At 44.9% G+C, this 22,660-nt stretch overlaps 1 protein-coding gene and 1 non-coding gene across 2 annotated transcripts in view; both read left to right on the top strand.

Moving 5' to 3' along the window:
• Positions 1 to 22,660, top strand: part of LOC126248164 (growth/differentiation factor 8-like) — a 467,910-nt gene that overhangs the window by 164,226 nt on the left and 281,024 nt on the right. The gene's annotated exons all lie outside the window — the stretch shown is intronic.
• Trnas-cga (transfer RNA serine (anticodon CGA)) lies at positions 16,852 to 16,926 on the top strand. The gene has a single exon. It is a non-coding gene; the product is annotated as a tRNA-Ser (tRNA).

Raw genomic sequence — 22,660 nt, 5'->3', positions numbered from 1 at the left:
GTCCTAGGACTCTGGCTCAACTGGAGATGAATATTCGGCAAGACGTCACCGAAGACATGTTAATGTGCTGAAAAGTGACAAATGACGCTTCTGAGTTCGATCAATGCAGTTTATTGAAAATAACGGATGTCATCTGCGTGATATCGTCTTTGAAACTACGTAAACATAAAATTCAAATGAAACTTCCTGGCAGATTAAAACTGTGTGCCGGACCGAGCCTCGAACTCGGGACCTTTGCCTTTCGCGGCAAGTGCTCTACCATCTGACTCACGCCCCGTCCTCACAACCTTACTTCTGCCAGTACTTCGTCTCCTACCTTCTAAACTTTACAGAAGCTCTGCTGCGAACACTTGCCCGCGAAAGGCAAAGGTCTCGAGTTCGGGTCTCGGTCCGGCACACAGTTTTAATCTACCAGGAAGTTTCATATCAGCGCACACTCCGTTGCAGGGTGAAAATCTCATTCTGCTGTTGAAAGAATTAAAAACAAACCTGCATTACTTTTCTTTAATTGAATTTCTAAATAAGCAAGTGCTCTGCCCCACCCTGTATAATCCTCAGTTTAAATTCAAAGATATTCAATATTTCTCAAAGACAAAAACATTAAAATTTTATCAAAAATTACGTGATCGACGTGTGCCTACATAGTCTGGCATAATATTAAAACGACTGCAAGGACAAAGATACTCTTTATATAAGTACAACGGTGCACGCACAATGCATACTGTTCCACCTCCTCCTCCAATCAGAACCTAGTATTACTATTACAGAGCAGCCCAACCTGGGCTACACCCAGAAGTATCCTAGATATTTATCCAAAAAAGAGTCAAAGTATCTTAACTGCTTTCTAAAGTGACAAACTGTGTTTTCGTTACTGACTCCCTAAAATTCGTTCACGGCCATGTTTTTCAGCTGAATCTGGCCAGCTAAATATCTGCGTAACAAATTGTCTGGGTGCGTACCATAAGGGATATTATGATACTTGCACCCTGCATCCAAGCGATTGATTCCAACACCACCTCAGCTTAACCTTTCCATATTCTTTGCTTTTGGTCAGCATTATCAGTAGCTACGTATACGAAGTTCTACATGTAGGTTGTTAATAACACAATTAAAGAAACATACACCTTGCTTCTTCTTCTTGTTCTCCTTGTTCATTTTTCGAATTCCACATCACAAGTGATGTACTATAATCTAGACAAAGTCATTATATACACTACTTGCTGTATGGCAGAAGGATCTTTAGTGTGTTGATTCAAATAACATGAATTTCAAATTCCCGTCAGTCCTATTGCTGACAAAAGTGAGTTAAAATCACACAATCGCAAACATGGTGATCTATTTCCAGATCAGATTAGATGCATTATATCTGGTCCCTCCAACTGTAAAAAAACGAATGTGATTATTAGCTTCCGTCATGAAACTCGTCTAAAATTTAAGACTGTTTGTATACATTTCTAGGACAAATGTTTGAAAGCTTGAATGATATTGGTTATTTCACATTTTCAAGTAAGGAAGATGTAATATCGCCTACAGAAACGGTACCGTTTCCGATCTTTATTTTTTATGGCGTTGCTTGTGGTAAATAAAATTATATAAGGGTTTGCTATTTTCTAGGTCACCATTATGTTGTAGACAACTTTTATCTATGCCAGACATTAAAAAAATTCGGAAAAAGTTTATTAGAGAAAATGCAAATGTAATTATTCTTCTCAAACAACACGAACGTAATTTGAGAAATATTTTCAGCCCTCATGGTAACCCAGATGTGACTTTCAATGCCTTCCTCAAAATGTGTAGACAAGCATGAGAAGAGAATGGATACAATTTTCTGGTTATAAGATGAAGGTTTAAATGACAGACGTTACTGTATTGTATTCAATAACTATTTTTTATTTAATCTGTTGCATATGAAAAATGTTATAAATTGAGATGTTTGTAATCAGTTCAGATGTTGATTGGCCGTTGTGGTTGTCAACATGATTCTCAATTCCATTGGACAAATGATTAGTCTTAAAAATAAGGTTTTGGTTCAAAAAATGGTTCAAATGGCTCTGAGCACTATGGGACTTAACATCTTAGGTCATCAGTCCCCTAGAACTTAGAACTACTTAAACCTAACTAACCTAAGGACATCACACACATCCATGCCCGAGGCAGGATTCGAACCTGCGACCGCAGCAGTCCCACGGTTCCAGACTGCAGCGCCTAGAACCGCACGGCCGGCAATAAGGTTTTGGAATTTAGAAGAAATAACCGCAGGAAACCAACATTGTTGAAAAACGGGATGCTGAAGATTACTATGTATTTAAAACTGTTCCTCAATCACTACACAGTTTGAGGCAGCTATTCTGAAAGGAGGAAGAGGAGAAGAAGGAGAAAACGACACATGAAGACAACGAGGTTGAAGCCAAGAATACAATGTGTTTATGAAAGCAGAAGGCAGAGAAGATGAAGGAAGAAGAAGAAAATTATGATGGTGATGGTGGTGGTGGTGGTGTGTCATGGAGGAAAAGTACCCTTGAGACACGGGTAAACTAACAGCATCATTTTTTAGTCAACCACCAGACGGAATGCGGGACACTGTACACGGTATCAGATTTGAACTGATTGGTAATTCCCACATAATTGTTGAAGGAACTGATTTAATAATACGTGATGCAAGATACCTATGAACTAGAGGATTTTACAGGGTGTCCAGAAGTTCCCGTTACAAACTTCTAGGGGTTGTAGAGGGGAGTGAGTACATAATATTTTGAGTAGGAACCCATGTCAGGAAACGTACCGTTTCCGTGCTACAGCCGTTTGAAAAACATGTTTGCTAGGTAGGTACGCAACACGGTAGTCATGGTGAGTCAGTCGTTACATCGGATCGGGTGATGTCATTTTACGTCTTTCCTACCCCTCTGACCCGGTTCGAACTTCATTCACACGTCTGTGAGTGTAAGAGTGACATGGGTTGATTACACGGTTGCAGAATACATTGACATGGTCCCTCTGAATGGTGAAGTTCACAGTAATGGAAGATCTGCTCGTTTTCTTTGTCGAGATCGTTCTCCACAACAACTGACTCCATCGCAAATCCTTGTCGCCACAATTACGGCACGGCTTCGAGAAAGGGTAACTTCGCCGTCAGCAGGCTTGACTGTGGTGCTCCAAGGAGATGCCACACGCCCTAACTAGACGGGGCCGTACTGCATCACGTTGAACAGAACCCGTCAATGAGTACACGAGCAGTTTCTCTGGCTGTTAATGATTGGATTTGTAAAACAAGTGATGTACTGGGTTACGCCTAATCAGTTACTTGTAAACGTGGTAGCGTTACCAACATGTTTTCAAATAGTTGTAGCACGGAAATTGTACGTTTCTGGACATAGGTTCTAATTCAAATTATTATCTACTCACTCCCATCTCCAATTCTTAGACGTTTGTAATGGGAATTTCCGAACACCCTGTAGATTTTGTTGTTTAAAATTAGACCCTCTTAAAATAAGTACGCAATATGGAATCTTCCAAATCGTGGTATAATTCACAGGGCTACCAATGCTAATAAGCCAGACTATTTCTCCCTGGACCAGTAAATTCCAACAAAATGGTTCAAATGGCTCTGAACACTATGGGACTTAACTTCTAAGGTCATCAGTCCCCTAGAACTTAGAACTACTTAAACCTAACTAACCTAAGGACATCACACACATCCATGCCTGAGGCAGGATTCGAACCTGCGACCGTAGCGGTCGCGCGGTTCCAGACTGAAGTGCCTAGAAAAATTCCAACAAAAGCTTTAAACATGTGGATATACTTAAGCTAGCATTAGAAAAAAGTCGATGGATCATTATTGAGAGATAATGCCATATATATCAATTCCGGATAGAACGAAAATACAATTGACATTCGCTATTGGAAGGCAGTTACCCACGATTACTAGCATATATTGATTATGTTTACTGGAATAACCCAAAGCAGCTAGTTTTCCTTCCAGCTTTTTAAGTGTCAGATAATACTTCACATCATAATAAAATAACATCTATTGAAGAGAAGGGCGCCCATACGATAATTTGTAGGTGGCCTGGACATGGAGGTATGGGGTGTTTTTAATATTTTGGAAGACGAATGATTACTTTAAGTTTCCTGTGTGAGAGCTGGGGAGGGGGGGGGGGTGGAGGGGCGGCAACCCTCGCCGCCCTTCATTGAAGAGGAACTTCGAGAAGCATCGGTTACTGCTTGAAGTTTTATAACACTAGCTGGTGAAAATCCTAAGGTGAAAGACTCAATTGCAGAATGGGATGCTGTGCATGTCAACGTTATGTCTGTTGAACGATATCCACAAAAGGTACATTTCGCAAACCCAGAAAGAGTTTATATAATGTCTGTTAAATTGGATGTGACTTCGCTAGTAGCAGTAGAAACTGAAGTTCCACTTGAAATGTCACTGATTAAAAATGCCGTCTAGTACAGTGAACAAAGCCCAAGGGAAATAATATTACGTATTACGCGATCTGACCACTCTCAGGAATGATTCATCACAGACACACACATGTAACGCAACAGAAATTCTCTTGGCATTCGATTGTGAAATAATAATGTAGCATTGTCACACACCACAATAATGAAACCACGAAACAGCTGTTGCCCTGAAACTTTCGAGACTAACCTACCTTCTGTGACCTTCTGTAGCTTATTTCTGAATATTTATTATCAGCAAAATTTATGGTGCGTGAAACATTAATTCACTTAGCCACGGTAATATTTACATTACTTACTCTTGCATAGGCATACGTGTAAGGCCTTATAGTTGCTCATCTCTAATGTCTTAAAAAACTGCGTTTCACTTAATATATGAATAATGTAGGAAAAGAACGGCATCTGCACAGAAGAAGGTCATGGCCGGTATTGCCAGAACTATATACTTATATGGATATGGTGTCTGTTCTTTCGGACATATGCGGATGCACACATATTCCCCGAACTCTTACGGTACTTGGTAAGAATGTCTTCCACGAGTAATGAGTGTGTTGGGGTGGGACACTACGAATGTAGTGTGTGGACATACAAGATGAGAATGTGGGTCTCGCGGGAGGCGTGCGCGAGATTGTCCCTGCAGTCACATTATCCTTTGTGCCCACGGTGGCTCAGATGGATCGAGCTTCTGCCATGCAAGCAGGAGATCCCGGGTTCGAGTCCCGGTAGGGGCACACATTTTCACTTCTCCCCTTTGATATATATCAACGCCCGTCAGCAGCTGTAGGTGTTAACGAATAATTCTAATTTCGTTCTAGACTGCTGCAGGTCATCAATGGTGTCTGTTCTTTCGGACATATTCATATAAGTATAGTGTAAGTGAGGCGGAATAAGGGGAACCAGCCCGCATTTGCCGAAGCAGATTGAAAACCGCATTAAAAACCATCCACTGGGTGGCCGGCACACCGGACCTCGACACTAATCCACCGGGCAGACTCGTGCAGGGGACCGGCACGCCTTCCCGCTCGGGAAGCAACGCGTTAGACCGCGCGGCTCGCTGCGTGCGCCACGTTTGTGTAATTTACCTTTCTCTCTTTTATGTGAATTGACCCAATAGCCGCAGTTGCAACAATAAAATAATTAAATTTAATTTCTACGCCTAATCATTAATCAAAGACACTCTTAATAATCGTCTGCTGCTTGACCCTAATTTCCAGAAGTAGTACACGTTGCTGGTACAAATCTGTCCCACGGCGTACTACGAGGTGCGGCTAGAAAAAAACCGGACTGATGCTGGAAAAAACATTTATTTACAATTATTTACAATTTCATGTTATCTCCTTCAATGTACTCTCCTCCTCGGTCTCTACACCGCTCCATACGAATTTTCAACTGTTCATAGCAATGCTGCAGATCATTTTCGGTAAGTCCATACATTACTTCCGTCGCTTTTTCTTTTACTGCTTCAACAGTCTCATATCTAGTTCCTTTCAAAGCTGACTTGACTTTAGGGAAAAGAAAAAAGTCACAGGGGGCCAAATCAGGTGAGTAGGGTGGATGATCTAAGATGGGAATGTTGTGTTTCGCCAAAAACGCCTTCACTGACAACGCACTGTGAGCTGGGGCATTGTCTTGGTGAAGGATCCATGACTTTTTTTCTCCACAAATCGTTCCGTTTTCTCCGTACTCGCTCACGTAGGGTAGCCAGGACGCTAATGTAGTAATGCTGATTCACTGTTTGTCCCTCTGGTACCCAATCAATGTGCACAATCCCTTTGATGTCAAAAAAAACAATCATCATTGCCTTGAATTTCGATTTTGACATTCGTGCTTTTTTTTGTCGTGGAGAACCAGGAGTTTTCCAATGCATCGATTGGCGTTTAGTTTCGGGATCGTAAGTAAAAAACCACGATTCATCGCAAGTAATAACATTTTGTAAGAAGGTGGGATCACTTTCAATGTTTTCCAGGATGTCAGAACAAATCATTCTTCGGCGTTCCTTCTGTTCAATTGTGAGACACTTTGGAACCATTTTTGAACACACTTTGTTCATGTTGAAAATTTCATGAAGAATCTGCCTAACACTTTCCTTGTCAACTCCTGTTAACTCAGACACTGCTCTGATTGTTAAACGGCGATCTTGTCGAACAAGTTTACCGATTTTTTCAATGTTTGCATCAGTTTTTGCTGACAATGGTCTGCCAGCGCGAGTGTCATCACTGGTGTCTTCGCGGCCATCTTTAAATCGTTTAAACCACTCAAACACATGTGTTCGCGATAAACAATCATCGCCGTACACTTGTTGTAACATTACAAACGTTTCACTTGCAGATTTTCCTAGTTTGAAACAAAATTTGATGTTAACACGCTGTTCTTTCTGTACACTCAACATTTTCCGACGCACAGACAAAACGTCAACTACTTAAAACAGACGCCACGGGCAGACTGAGTGCAGGAGGCAGATGAAACTCGAGCAGTAGGCGGAGCGAGAGTCACGTGACAGGCCACGCGACTTCCAGCCTTAATGCATTCGTTTTATTGTTTCACCAGTACTAGTCCGGTTTTTTTCTAGCCACACCTCGTATGTCCCGTTAAATTCCAGATTTTGCAGTGTCGGAACAAGACAGTCTTGCCGACATTACCCCTGAACTGTGATAAAGATGCCGCTTCTCTTGGTCTATACAAGGTGATTTCAAAGTCCTAACGTGGACATAGAATAGAATAAAAACTTTTTGAGAACAAATAACAAATTCTTCTCTTTTACTCACCCTCTGTGACTGCTGTTGATGTCGGTATGCCGGATCGTTGGAGGACATCGACTCTTACTAGCTCTGGGCTGGAGCCCTTCTGTAAAACAATTTGTAGGGCTACGCCCTGCCTACTAATTCGTCAGGATGCAGACCGAGGATCCGCAATAAAACAGCATTCAAAAGTATTCCTTTTATTACTGAAAATACAAGTCGTTGTTGTTTATTGTGCATCGACTGCCAGCTATGTAACCCGGAGAAGAATCCAGTGAATCCAGTAGATGACTCACTGGACGACCTAGTAGGTAGTGTCGGAAGTTCCATGCTGCTTTTTGCGGATGATGCTGTAGTATACAGACAAGTTGCAGCATTAGAAAATTGTAGCGAAATGCAGGAAGATCTGCAGCGGATAGGCACTTGGTGCAGGGAGTGGTAACTGTCCCTTAACATAGACAAATGTAATGTATTGCGAATACATAGAAAAAAGGATCCTTTATTGTATGATTATATGATAGCGGAACAAACACTGGTACCAGTTACTTCTGAAAAATATCTGGGAGTATGCGCGCGGAACGATTTGAAGTGGAATGATCATATAAAATTAATTGTTGGTAAGGCGGTTACCAGGTTGAGATTCATTGGGAGAGTGCTTAGAAAATGTAGTCCATCAACAAAGGAGGTGGCTTACAAAACACTCGTTCGACCTATACTTGAGTATTGCTCATCAGTGTGGGATCCGTACCAGATCGGGTTGACGGAGGAGATAGAGAAGATCCAAAGAAGAGCGGCGCGTTTCGTCACAGGGTTATTTGGTAACCGTGATAGTGTTACGGAGATGTTTAATAAACTCAAGTGGCAGACTCTGCAAGAGAGGCGCTCTGCATCGCGGTGTAGCTTGCTCGCCAGGTTTCTAGAGAGTGCGTTTCTGGATGAGGTATCGCATATATTGCTTCCCCCTACTTATACCTCCCGAGGAGATCACGAATGTAAAATTAGAGAGATTCGAGCGCGCACGGAGGCTTTCAGACAGTCGTTCTTCCCGCGAACCATAAGCGACTGGAACAGGAAAGGGAGGTAATGACAGTGGCACGTAAAGTGCCCTCCGCCACACACCGTTGGGTGGCTTGCGGAGTATAAATGTAGATGTAGATGTAGACGCTGCATCAGCTCAGAATGGAAGTCGATGAGACTCAGAGGTGCTGGCTGTGCCGCACCGATGATGACGCACGCACCATCCGTCGGTGCTCTGCTCGGAGGTGGCGGTCACCACGACTTGTGTGTTTTGATTCACACGTCACTTCGGGGAGTATATACAGTACTGGACATTAAAACTGCTACACCAAGAAGAAATGTAGATGATAAACGTGTATTCATTGGACAAATATATTATACTAGAACTGACATGTGATTACATTTTCACGCAATTTGGGTGCTTAGATCCTGAGAAATCAGTAACCAGAACAACCACCTCTCGCCGTAATAACGGCATTGATACGCCTTGGCAATGAGTCAAACAGAGCTTGGATGGCGAGTACAGGTACAGCTACCCATGCAGCTTTAACACGATACCACAGTTCATCAAGAGTAGTGATTGGCTTATTGTGACGAGCCAGTTGCTCGGCCACCATTGACGAGACGTTTTCAGTTGGTGAGAGATCTGGAGAATGTGCTGGCCAGGGCAGCAGTCGAACATGTTCTGTATCCAGAAAGGCCCGTACAGGACCTGCAACATGCGGTCGTGCATTATCCTGCTGAAATGTAGGTTTTCGCAGGGATCGAATGAAGAGTAGAGCCACGGGTCGTAACACATCTGAAATGTAACGTCCACTGCTCAAAGTGCCGTCAATGCGAACAAGAGATGAGCGGACGTGTAACCAATGGCACCCCATACCATTACACCGGGTGATACGCCAGTATGGCGATGACGAATACACGCTTCCAGTGTGCGTTCACCGCGGTGTAGTCAAACACGGATGCGAGCATCATGATGCTGTAAATAGAACCTGGATTCATTCCAAAAAATGACGTTTTGCCATTCGTGCATCCAGGTTCGTCGTTGAGTACACCATCGCAAGCGCTCCTGGCTATGACGCAGCGTCATGGGTAACAGCAGCCGTGGTCTCCGCGCTGATAGTCCATGCTCCCGCAAACGTCGTCGAACTGTTCGTGCAGATGGTTGTTGTCTTGCAAACGTCCCCATCTGTTGACTCAGGGATCGAGACGTGGCTGCACGATCCGTTACAGCCATGCGGATAAGATGCCCGTCATCTCGACTGCTAGTGATACGAGTCCGTTGGGATCCAGCACGACGTTCCGTATTACCCTCTTGAACCCACCGATTCCATATTCTGCTAACAGTCATTGGATTTCGACTAACGCGAGCAGCAATGTCACGATACGATAAACCGAAATCGCGATGTGCTACAATCCGACCTTCATCAAAGTCGGAAACGTGATGGTACTCATTTCTCCTCCTTACACGGGGCATCACAACAACATTTCACCAGGCAATGCCGGTCGACTACTGTTTGCGAATGAGAAATCGGTTGGAAACTTTCCTCATGTCAGCACGTTGTTGGTGTGGCCACCTGCGTCAAACTTGTGTGAATGCTCTGAAAAGCTAATCATTTACATATCACAGCATCTTCCTCCTGTCGGTTAAATTTCGCGTCTGTAGGACGTCATCTTCGTGGTGTAGCAATTTTAATGGCCAGTAGTGTTATTCCGCCCAAATTACAGCCCATGTTGTTCCTCCAGGTGCCGCGATATCGGATACGGTATAGTCGTGCTGAATTCTGACGCTGGCCCGCCAGTACGGTAGGCCTTCAGACCTGTGCGACGCTGGAGTTTAGGGCAGCTTCTGCCCTGCCCTGGAATCGTGTCGGTAGACTCCCGGACTACCCATCAGCGCTCGCTGCTATGCTGACGTCAGTGCTGGAAACTGCACTCCATCAGCTGTGACTTCGGATCGCTGATCGTCTCGTAGGGCAGCAAGTGCGAGACCGACACTAGAAAAATCTCGTACACGATTTGTTACCATACCATAACCAGAGAATCGAATGCGGAAGACACGATCACCATCGATCCTACTGATCTAGTGCCTAATGTTATGGAGTATTTTTGTCGCTAAGGAAAAGCTTGGAACCTAACCTAACCTTGGCTCTACGGCGTCCTTAGTAATGTGGGAATTGATTCTCCCCTTCCAGAGACATGAGCGGTGTTCACTTACGCTACATTTGATCAACGAATTTCTTATATGGTCTCTAAAGCTTAGTCAAACTGTTGCTAGCCATTGTTGAGTCCTGCCTACGGCCTCTTATGTAATGTTACAAGGGTAACCATTTTCTGCTGAATTGCTCGCAGCCTCTCTTAAAGAGTGTCGAGGTGGGTGTCTTTCTGACCCACGACACGATTTCGAAATGTGAGTGCTTCCCGTCTGAAGGATGTCGGCTGGCGACACTTCCTCGCGATTGAGTGACGCCGGCTGTTCGAATTTAGAAAAACATTTGCTCTCACGTTTCCTTAGTAATTTTGTGGCGCAAGAACGCTGAACCTGATAAATGCAGACCGCCGCTACTCCTTATTACCTTGTGTGAGGCAGTGAACGTATAGCGCAAGTTATGACCACTGAAGCATCTTCCTATACTTTGAATATATCCATTAACCTACTCTTAAAAAAGTAAACCTGGCAGAAAATCAAAAGAGATTCCAGTCTTTCGTAAAGTACGTTAGCTGCAGGACACAATCAATATCTTCTCTGTGCGATAGGAATGGAAATACTGTCGATGACAGTGATGCTAAAGCAGATTAACTAAGTACAGCATTCCGAAATTCTTTCGCCAAAGAAGACGAAGCACATATTCCAGAATTTGAATCAACAGCTGCCAACGTTAGTAACTTAGAAGTTGATATCCTCGGAGTAGTAAAGCTACTTAAATCACTTAAAAAAGCAAGTCTTCCGGTCGAGATTGTACACCCGTTAGGTTCCTTTTGGAGTATGCTCCTGCAATAGCTCCATACTTAACAGTTCTATATAACCTCTCGCTCGACGAAACATCCGTACCCAAAGACTGCACAGGTCACGGCAACATATACACACATGAATAGTGCTGATATTAATATTACTGAAATTTTTAGTTCTACACATGCAACTACACTTAGAGGTACAATGTCTTTATATATATATATATATATATATATATATATATATATATATATATATATATATATATATATATATATATATGCATCGTCAGCGATCAAGCCTACAGGTATAGTGCTGCTGATGGAACTGGTGTTTAGTATCCGACAATGATTCGAAGGACATGTCAGAAAAAACTCAATAAATAAAGAAACGTCAAAGAAATTTTTATTACAGCAAAGGAAGGAAATATAACAACTAGATGCGAAGAATGTCAGCTAATAAAAATAGATATTGGCGTCAGGCAGGGAGACGGCTTATAAGTCAGGTAGAGAGTTACAAGCCGAACCAGTGTCAGAAAAATTGTGAGGGTTTCGAAGTCTAGCTTTTGCAAGTGATTTTTCCATACTTTTCAGAAGACCTATACGAAGCAGTTAGCTATAGTAACAAAAACGAAACATTTCAACAGAGTAAAATACATTAAATGAGAAAATTTTAGGTTAGATTTTACGATGAAAGTTATGAATATCAATTATTCAAACTTCAAGTTTACTGTAAACAATCGCAATTTATTTTATTCCAGAATGGGTTTGTCAATTAGTACGGTATGTATGTGTAGTGCGATCGACTTTGTCAGTGCCTATAACAGTCATAAGCTCCTTTTCCTGTCTATGTACATTACATACAGCATTGCCGGCCGAAGTGGCCGTGCGGTTAAAGGCGCTGCAGTCTGGAACCGCAAGACCGCTACGATCGCAGGTTCGAATCCAGCCTCGGGCATGGATGTGTGTGATGTCCTTAGGTTAGTTAGGTTTAACTAGTTCTAAGTTCTAGGGGACTAATGACCTCAGAAGTTGAGTCCCATAGTGCTCAGAGCCATTTGAACATACAGCATCATATATACTTCGCACACACTCCAGTAAGCAAACATAAGGCCATCTTTACTTACTTCAGTGTGCACAAAGCGTATATTATGCATCATCATCCGCCAACAGCCTCATGGAGCTTCCAGTAGATCATTTACGTACACTGACGGAAGAAATCGCAGCACAAAAAAATTATTAATGTCAAGTAATAAAAATTCTGGAATACATTTGTCTGCGTAACATATTTAAGTCATTAATATTGTTGGATCGCAGGTTAATGTAAGCGCGAGATAGCCATTGCAAATGTGAAATTCTGGTACTTTAATAACCGAGGTAATTGCTAGATTGCCGGCCGTTGTGACCGAGCGGTTCTAGGCGCTTCAGTCTGGAACCGCGCTGCTGCTACGGTCGCAGGTTCGAATCCTGCCTCGGGCATGGATGTGTGTGATGTCCTTAGGTTAGTTCGGTTTAAATAGTTCTGAGTCGACGGGACTGGCAACAGCCTTGCCGCAGTGGATATGCCTGTTCCCGTGTTCTCTGACACCTGACAGGCTTGAGCCCTTCTACTTTAAGAATTCCTTTCTCAAGCTAGCAGTCTCACGTTAAATTCCCTGATCTGCCACAGGTTTTACACTTAACATTAGTTCTGCAACCCTTAGATGTGGCCGGCCGGGGTGGCCGAGCGGTTCTAGGCGCTACAGTCGCAGGTTCGAATCCTGCCTCTGGAATGGATGTGTGTGATGTCCTTAGGTTAGTTAGGTTTAAGTAATTCTAAGTCTAGGGGACAAATGACCTCAGATGTTAAGCCCCATAGTGCTTAGAGCCATTTGAACCATTTGAATTGCCAGACTGCTGAATGCAAGCATGCGAACGTGCATGCGGTGTGTTTTACAGGTGCCAAATGCCAGTTTGTGGGATGGAGTTCAGTGTCTGTTACACTTGGTCGGTCAATAAGGGGAAGGCTAATGCAGTTTGTGGACGACGCTGGAGTTTTCAAAAAATGTTCAAATGTATGTGAAATCTTATGAGACTTAACTGCTAAGGTCATCAGTCCCTAAGCTTACACACTACTTAACCTAAATTATCCTAAGGACAAACACACACACCCATGCCCGAGGGAGGACTCGAGCCTCCGCCGGGACCAGCCGCACAGTCCATGACTGCAGCGCCTTAGATCGATGAGCTAACCCCGCGCGGCCTGGAGTTGTCCGATGATGTCTTGTATATGCTTGACAGGAGACAAATCTGGTGATCGAGCAGCCCAAGTCAACATTTAGACACTGTGTACAGTATGTTGGGCTACAACAGCGGTATGTGGGCGAGCGTTATCCAGTTGAAAAGCACCCCCTGGAATGCTGGTCATGTATGGCAGCACAACAAGTTAAATCACAAGGTCCGCAGCTCGTGGTCGTGCGGTAGCGTTCTCGCTTCCCGCACCCGGATTCCCGGGTTCGATTCCCGACGGGGTCAGGGATTTTCTCTGCCTCGTGATGACTGGGTGTTGTGTCATGTCCTTAGGTTAGTTAGGTTTAAGTAGTTCTACGTTCTAGGGGACTGATGTCCATAGATGTTAAGTCCCATAGTGCTCGCAAGGGAACCTCCCCATCGCACACCCCTCAGATTTAGTTATAAGTTGGCACAGTGGATAGGCCTTGAAAAACTGGACACAGATCAATCGAGGAAACAGGAAGAAGTTGTGTGGAACTATGAAAAAAATTAGTAAAATATACAAACTGAGTAGTCCATGCGCAACATATGCAACATCAAGGAGACTGTAGCATTAGGAGCGCCGTGGTTCCGTGGTTAGCGTGAGTAGCTGCGGAACGAGAGGTCGTTGGTTCAAGTCTTGCCTAGACTGAAAATTTTTCTTGCTTTATTTTCGCAAAGTTATGATCTGTCCGTTCGTTCATTGACGTCTCTGTTAGAAGTTTAGTGTCTGTGTTTTGCGACCGCACCGCAAAACCGTGCGATTAGTAGACGAAAGGACGTGCCTCTCCAATGGGAACCGAATACATTTGATCGCAAGGTCATACTTCAACCGATTCCTCCACAGGAAAACATCTGATATATTCTATACGACACTGGTGACGGCATATGCGTCACATGACAGGAATATGTTGTCGACCCACCTAACTTGTACACTTAGGGAATGGGTAAAAAGATTCTTCCACCTTGCCCGATTTAGGTTTTCTTGTGGATGTGATAATCACTCCGAAAAAAGTGATGAAAACATAAGAGTTTGTCACATAAACTGAAAATAAAAATTTAAACTTTTCGCTCGAGGGAAGACTTGAACCTAGGACCTCTCGTTTGGTAGCTGTTCTCGCTAACCACGGGACCACGGCGCTCCGTGACACCCAATGTCCTTGATGTTCGCATGGACTACACAGTTTGTATATTTTACTAATTTTTTTCAGAGTTCCACACAACTTCTTCCGGTTTTCTCGATTGATCTGTGGTCAGTTTTTCAAGGCTTATCCACTGTGCCAACTTATAACTAAATCTGAGGGGGGTGCGATGGGGAGGTTCCCTTGTCAGAGCCATTTTAAATCACCAGACTGACGAACAAATTTGCAGTCAGGGTGAGAGGGATACGCACGAGAGTGCTCCTGCTGTCTCACGAAATCGCAACACAGACCATAACTACTGTTGTAGGGGAAGTGTGTCTAGGTCGCAGGCAGGTTGGTTAGAGCCCCTCAATGGCCTCTTTCTAACCAACACGCGACCATCACTGGCACCGAGGCAGAACCAGCTCTGATCAGAAAACACAACACACCTCCACCTTTCCCTCCACTGAGCTCTCGCTTGACGCCACTGAAGTCTCAGATGGCGGTGGTTTGGGGACAGTGTAATGCACTCTACAAGGCATCTGGCTCGGAGCTGTCCTTGAAGTAACCGGTTTGTAACAGTTTATTGAGTCACTGTGTTGCCAACTGCTGCACATATTGCTGCTGCAGATGCAGTTATGAAGCGCCAGAGCCATGCGCCGAACACGATAGTCTTCCCTCCTGGTAGTGCCACTTGGACGAACATACACTCTCGTGACCTCTGCGGCCAGCAATCGAGTACAGTGGCTACATTCCTGCCAAGTCTTTCCGAAATATCGCAGAAGAGACTTCCAGCTTGTCGTAGCCCTATTACACGACCTAGTTCGAACTCATTGAGGTATTGATAATGGTGTCTTTGTCGCCTTCAAGGCATTCTAGACTAACATCAACGCATCACTTCCATTCTCAAAGGTAACTAACATTCACGACCGTTACGGCGGGTATTTAAAGCAAACCTGATTTGGATGTTCATAGTGGCGACACTAGCGCCACTCTTATGCGACTGGCGAGAAATCTGAAAATACATCATGTTTCAGATGTAGAAACGCGCCTACTGATTCCCTTTGTGTCGAATAGCTCTTCCTTGATGTTGCGTCAGCGTGTGTCAAGAACAGTAATAGTCCTGTGATACTGCCCGGAGTTGGTTTTACGTCTGAAGACTTCTCTCCGTCGAGAATAACGTGCCGTAGTTCTGTTTATACTAGGAATTTGCCCGCTACAGGGAAACATCGGGAAAATAAATGAGGACGAGGGCTGGGGTTTCGACTGCAGTGTGTGCGGCCACGTTGCATACGCGGCGGTGGCGTGCAGTTAAATGCCGCTTTCGCAGTATATGTAAGTGGCATTACTGGAAATGCTCGTTCGTGTTAGTTGACAGGGCGTCGGAGTCAGCCATTTCTGTGAAGTGGCGCGGCCTGCATGAAGCATGCGCTACGGTGCCCTTCTACTGAGAGCGATGGCTTCTACTCTGTTGTCTATTAGAAATGAAACACCGTAAAGGTAGTATATAAGAAATGTCAAATTTGCACCAAATTTTCTGCATGTTCGGATATGCAAATGATTAGCATTTCAGCTCTAGCACACCAATTAGGAAGAATGACACCAATTACAACATTACAAATGATCCAGAATGAGATTTTTCACTCTGCAGCGGAGTGTGCACTGATATGAAACTTCGCCGGCCGGTGTGGCCGTGCGGTTCTAGGCGCTTCAGTCTGGAATGATCCAGAATGAGATTTTTCACTCTAATGATCCAGAATGAGATTTTTCACTCTGCAGCGGAGTGTGCACTGATATGAAACTTCGCCGGCCGGTGTGGCCGTGCGGTTCTAGGCGCTTCAGTCTGGAACCGCGTGACCGCTATGGTCGCAGGTTCGAATCCTGCCTCGGGCATGGATGTGTGTGATGTCCTTAGGTTACTTAGGTTTAAGTAGCTCTAAGTTCGAGGGTACTAATGACCACAGATGTTAAATCCCATCGTGCTCAGAACCATTTGAACCATTTTTTTTTATTTTGATATGAAACTTCCTGTCAGATTAAAACTGTGTGCCGGACCGAGACTCTAACTCGGGACCTTTGCCTTTCGCGGACAAGTGCTCTACCAGCCGAGCTACCCGAGCACGACTCACGTCCCGTCCTCACAGCTTTACTGCTGCCAGTACCTCGTCTCCTACCCTCCAAACTTTACGGAAGCTTTCCTGCGAACCTTGCAGAGCTAGCACTCCTGAAAGAAAGGAGAGCTTCTGTAAAGTTTGGAAGGTAGGAGACGAGGTACTGGCGGAATTAAAGCTGTGAGGACGGGTCGTGGGTCGTGCTTGGATAGCTCAGTTGGTAGAGCACTTGCCCGCGAAAGGCAAAGGTCCCGAGTTCGAGTCTCGGTCAGGCACACAGTTTTAATCTGACAGGTAGTTTCATATCAGTCCGCACTCCGCTGCAGAATGAAAATCTCATTCTGGAAACATCCCCCAGGCTGTGGCTAAGCCATGTCTCCGCAATATCCTTTCTTTCAGGAGTGCTAGTTCTGCAAGGTTCACAGGAGAGCTTGTGTAAAGTTTGGAAGGTAGGAGACGAGGTACTGCAAGAAGTAAAGCTGTGAGGACCGGGCATAAGTCGTGCTTGGGTAGCTCAGTTGGTAGAGCACTTACCCGCGAAAGGTAAAGGTCCCGAGTTCGAGTCTCGGTCCGGCACACAGTTTTAATCTCACAAGAAATTTCATTACAAATGATCTTCACACTTTCAAATGATTGTGAAAATGTTTGTATTGACGTAATGTATTATAAGATTATATTTACAGAATGAAAAACTCAACAAGTTTTTTGTGTCAGGGTAACAAATGTTCGGAATATGAACCGTTAGTCACACGGGAAATGTCGAGTCTGTAGTCCAGTTCGGCCTACACTCGCCCCGAAGTGTCCGCATCGATGTCAGTCAGAGCTGCCGTGATACTTCCGACTTTACAAAGATATCCTGTTCCTTTAAATTTCTGTACCCACTCGTAAATTGAGTGTCTGTTAGGTGGAACGTCGTTAAATGTGGTGCCGAATTTCCTATGCACTACAATATAGACTCACTCTTGCAGAATTCCATCAGGGAAAACGCCTTTTCCGTTGATCTCGCAGACATGTTGCTGGAAATGACTGTAACCAAAAAAGTTACTCAGTTACTGGATCCGTGCTTATAATCATGTAATACCTTATCTCGATACAAACATTTTGAAAATCACGAAAATGTCTACATCATTTTGAATAATCGCGTATAAAGAGAAACGACGCAGCGGGTTGCTCATTCAAGGAGGAGAAATGTCATGTAGGAACTCGACAGTAGCCTATACTGCGTTCGGTATATTGATCCACGATATAGCTACTCACGTTAATCGAGATCACACCACTGTCACACAAATATGGAATCGATGCGGATCAGGAGGGCCACATTTAACCCCTGGAGCATTTCGACCAGCGCACAAGAGGACAGACATATTGTTCGCTTGGCCTTGCAGAATCGTATAACCGTGGGTTGTTTGCAGCAGTGGCCGAGCGGTTCTAGGCGCTTCAGTCTGGAATATTTTTCTTGCAGTAGCTAGTCTAAATTTTACACTACTGGCCATTAAAATTGCTGCACCACGAAGATGACGTGCTACAGACGCGAAATTTAACCGACAGGAAGAAGACGCTGTGATATGCAAATGATTAGTTTTTCAGAGCATTCACACAAGGTTGGCGCCGGTGGCGACACCTACAACGTGCTGACATGAGAAACGTTTCCAACCGATTTCTCATATACAAACAGCAGTTGACCGGCGTTGCCTGGTGAACCGTGGTTGTGATGCCTCGTGTAAGGAGGAGAAATGCGTACCATCGCGTTTCCGACTTTGATAAAGGTCGGATTGTAACCTATCACTATTGCGGTTTATCGTATCGCGACATTGCTGCTCGCGTTGGTCGAGATCCAATGACTGTTAGCAGAATATTCTCTCTACTTCGGCCATCGTCACCTATTTTTCTGCCTAAATGACAAATCTCATCAACTACTTTGAGTGTCTTGTTTCCTAATGTAATTCTCTCAGTATCAAGTGATTTAATTCCATTCCCCTTGCTTTACTCCGGTTGATGTTCATCTTATAACATCTTTTCAAGGCACTATACAATAAATTCAGCTGCACTTTGCCGACTCCGATAGAATAACAATGTCATTGACAAATTGCAAAGGCTTCAACCCCGCATCACTCTTGTCTCAGCTGCTGGTTCCCTTTCATGTCCTTTGACCCTTGCAACTGCAGCTTGGTTTCTGTATAAGTTGCAAATAACATTTCACTTGCTGTATTTTATCCCTGCCACATTCCGAATTTCAAGGAATGTATTCCGCTCGACATCGTCAAAAATTTTCTGTCAGTCTGAAAATACCGTAAACGTAGGTTATATGGAATTACCAAAAAATGGAAATTCCAGGCTCGAATATCAACAATATTAGGAAAAGGATAGATTGTTATTTGTCGTAAAGATGACCCGCTGAGCTGCAGACAGGCACAACGAAAAGACTGTCACGCATTATACACTCCTGGAAATTGAAATAAGAACACCGTGAATTCATTGTCCCAGGAAGGGGAAACTTTATTGACACATTCCTGGGGTCAGATACATCACATGATCACACTGACAGAACCACAGGCACATAGACACAGGCAACAGAGCATGCACAATGTCGGCACTAGTACAGTGTATATCCATCTTTCGCAGCAATGCAGGCTGCTATTCTCCCATGGAGACGATCGTAGAGATGCTGGATGTAGTCCTGTGGAACGGCTTGCCATGCCATTTCCACCTGGCGCCTCAGTTGGACCAGCGTTCGTGCTGGACGTGCAGACCGCGTGAGACGACGCTTCATCCAGTCCCAAACATGCTCAATGGGGGACAGATCCGGAGATCTTGCTGGCCAGGGTAGTTGACTTACACCTTCTAGAGCACGTTGGGTGGCACGGGATACATGCGGACGTGCATTGTCCTGTTGGAACAGCAAGTTCCCTTGCCGGTCTAGGAATGGTAGAACGATGGGTTCGATGACGGTTTGGATGTACCGTGCACTATTCAGTGTCCCCTCGACGATCACCAGTGGTGTACGGCCAGTGTAGGAGATCGCTCCCCACACCATGATGCCGGGTGTTGGCCCTGTGTGCCTCGGTCGTATGCAGTCCTGATTGTGGCGCTCACCTGCACGGCGCCAAACACGCATACGACCATCATTGGCACCAAGGCAGAAGCGACTCTCATCGCTGAAGACGACACGTCTCCATTCGTCCCTCCATTCACGCCTGTCGCGACACCACTGGAGGCGGGCTGCACGATGTTGGGGCGTGAGCGGAAGACGGCCTAACGGTGTGCGGGACCGTAGCCCAGCTTCATGGAGACGGTTGCGAATGGTCCTCGCCGATACCCCAGGAGCAACAGTGTCCCTAATTTGCTGGGAAGTGGCGGTGCGGTCCCCTACGGCACTGCGTAGGATCCTACGGTCTTGGCGTGCATCCGTGCGTCGCTGCGGTCCGGTCCCAGGTCGACGGGCACGTGCACCTTCCGCCGACCACTGGCGACAACATCGATGTACTGTGGAGACCTCACGCCCCACGTGTTGAGCAATTCGGCGGTACGTCCACCCGGCCTCCCGCATGCCCACTATACGCCCTCGCTCAAAGTCCGTCAACTGCACATACGGTTCACGTCCACGCTGTCGCGGCATGCTACCAGTGTTAAAGACTGCGATGGAGCTCCGTATGCCACGGCAAACTGGCTGACACTGACGGCGGCGGTGCACAAATGCTGCGCAGCTAGCGCCATTCGACGGCCAACACCGCGGTTCCTGGTGTGTCCGCTGTGCCGTGCGTGTGATCATTGCTTGTACAGCCCTCTCGCAGTGTCCGGAGCAAGTATGGTGGGTCTGACACACCGGTGTCAATGTGTTCTTTTTCCATTTCCAGGAGTGTAGGTAGACCGGTCGGAGTTGCCAGTAGTAGCCGCCATGTGCGCGTGAAGTGTGCTTGCTTGTATGAAATGTGTATGTGTTTTCTTCGCTGAAGAAGACTTTGGCCGAAAACTATAGTGTGTTAGCAATCTTCTCGTTATGCCTGTCTGCAGCTCAGTGGGTCATCTTATAGGGAATTATTTACGAGAAAATTCGGAAGCGGTAATTGCAACTCTCAATTTCTACTTCGCGTAAAACTTGGAAGAGATATCGATAAGTATCAAAAGTACCAATGTGGCTTTGAGGGCAGAGGCATACCTGTCGTGTTTATGACGTCGTCATCAAATGCTACAGTGATAGAGCAAGGTAGCGCTGTTGTTTGCACACTGAGCTTGCTTTCGGGAGGATGATGGTTCAAATCCGCGTACGGCCATCCTGTTTTAGGGTTTCCGTGATTTCTCTCAATCGCGTAAGAGAAGTGCCAGGTTGGTTCCTACGAAAGGGCACGACTGATGTCCTCCCGCATCCTTCCATATTATGAGCCTGTGCTGTGTCTCTAATTACGTCGAAAGTGCGTTAACCACTTTCGTTCCTTCCCTACTCCAGATGCTGCAGCCGTTAAACATTACGCACAACAATTCTGCTCATAAGCCGTACATTTCATAGACACTGTACAATGAAATGCACTAAAATTGTAAATTTCAAACTTTTTTTTTCAGTTATTGTGATCCTTGCGTCAGAGAATGAGAAAAGTGTTAGACCCTAATTGAGTGACTTGCTGACAGTGTGTAAGTGCCGGTGCATAATCTGCACCTCGTGATTGTGGATAAGGAAAAACTAGAATCGGTCTCACTAGCGTCTTTTATGCGTCGTCCTTGAGAGATGCAACGCTCTTCCTCAGAACATGTCAGAACCTTGACACAGTCAGTCGATTAAATATCTAGGCGTAACGTTGGAGAGCGATAATAAATGGAACGAGCATGTAAGAATTATTCTGGGGAAGGTAGATGGTCGACTTCCATTTACTGGCAGTGTTTTAGGAAAGTGTGATGGATCTGTAAAGGAGACCGCATATAGAGCACAAGTGTGACATATTCTTGCATACTGATCGAGGGTTTGGGATTCCCAAGAGGTCGTATCAAAGGAAGACATCGAAGCAATTAAGAGGCGAGTCACTAAAACTGTTATCAGTAGGTTCGATCAACACGTGAATTTTATGTAGATGTTTCGTCAACTCAAATGGGAAAAATGACGTTATTTTCGCAAAAATTATTGAGAAAATTTAGAGAATCTTCATTTTAAGATGACTGCAGAACGAGTCTACCGCTGCCAACGTACAATTTAAGTAAGGACTACGAAAATAAGAGTAATTAGGTCTCGTGCGGCGGCATACAGATAGTCGTTCCTCCAGCGCTCTATTTGAGAATGGAACAGGAAACGAAACAATTAGTAGTGGTAGAAGGTGTTCTTCGTTTTGCACAATGTGGTAGCTTGTGGAATATCCATGTAGATATATGTAGCTGCATTTAAGGATTATGACTCACTTCAGATGCTGACCACTGGTCTCGTAATCTGATCCTGTCGAGTCGAAGAATCATCTCTTCCTTCTGCTCAGGTGATTTAAGCGAACTACAGGGGGATTTGAAGCCTGCCTGGAGCAGACTGTACGTTGCAGGCACAGGCGGAGGGCAGCCGCCGAGCCGCCACTCAGGAGAAGACGCTACTAAACGACGGAGAGAAATTTCGTGGAACTGTATAAGCGTCAGAACTGAGACGGCGCTCCGACACTTATTACAACACAGAAACCTGATGAGTCTCTCGGCTGGTTCCCGGTTTCAGACGAAGTAATTAGGAAGGTTGAGCCAGAGCACTGGCTCAGTTCGATTAAGATGGGGGAAGGAGGTGAACGTAGTCGCAGGGAAGTGACCATCTCTTTATTAGCCTGAAATGACATGCGGGAACCTACATTTGGAAGACCGAACGGAGATATGGGCTCCGCTCCTCCAACTGCACCAACTCGCTCCCAGGTTGCAAGGAAGATCCTGATCAGGGAGGTATTCCAATGTACACTTCTAACCACTAAAATTGCAACAACAGGGAGGATAGAAAACAACGTAAACGTCAGAGGTGTGTGACAAAAATAATGAGACCGACTTTGTATCTGCCAAAGTT

This window comes from Schistocerca nitens, chromosome 3 (assembly GCF_023898315.1).
Source record: "Schistocerca nitens isolate TAMUIC-IGC-003100 chromosome 3, iqSchNite1.1, whole genome shotgun sequence".
In the NCBI taxonomy this organism is placed as follows: Eukaryota; Metazoa; Arthropoda; class Insecta; order Orthoptera; family Acrididae; genus Schistocerca; species Schistocerca nitens.
Note: the sequence above shows the minus strand (reverse complement) of the source record. Positions and strands in the feature narration are given on the sequence as shown.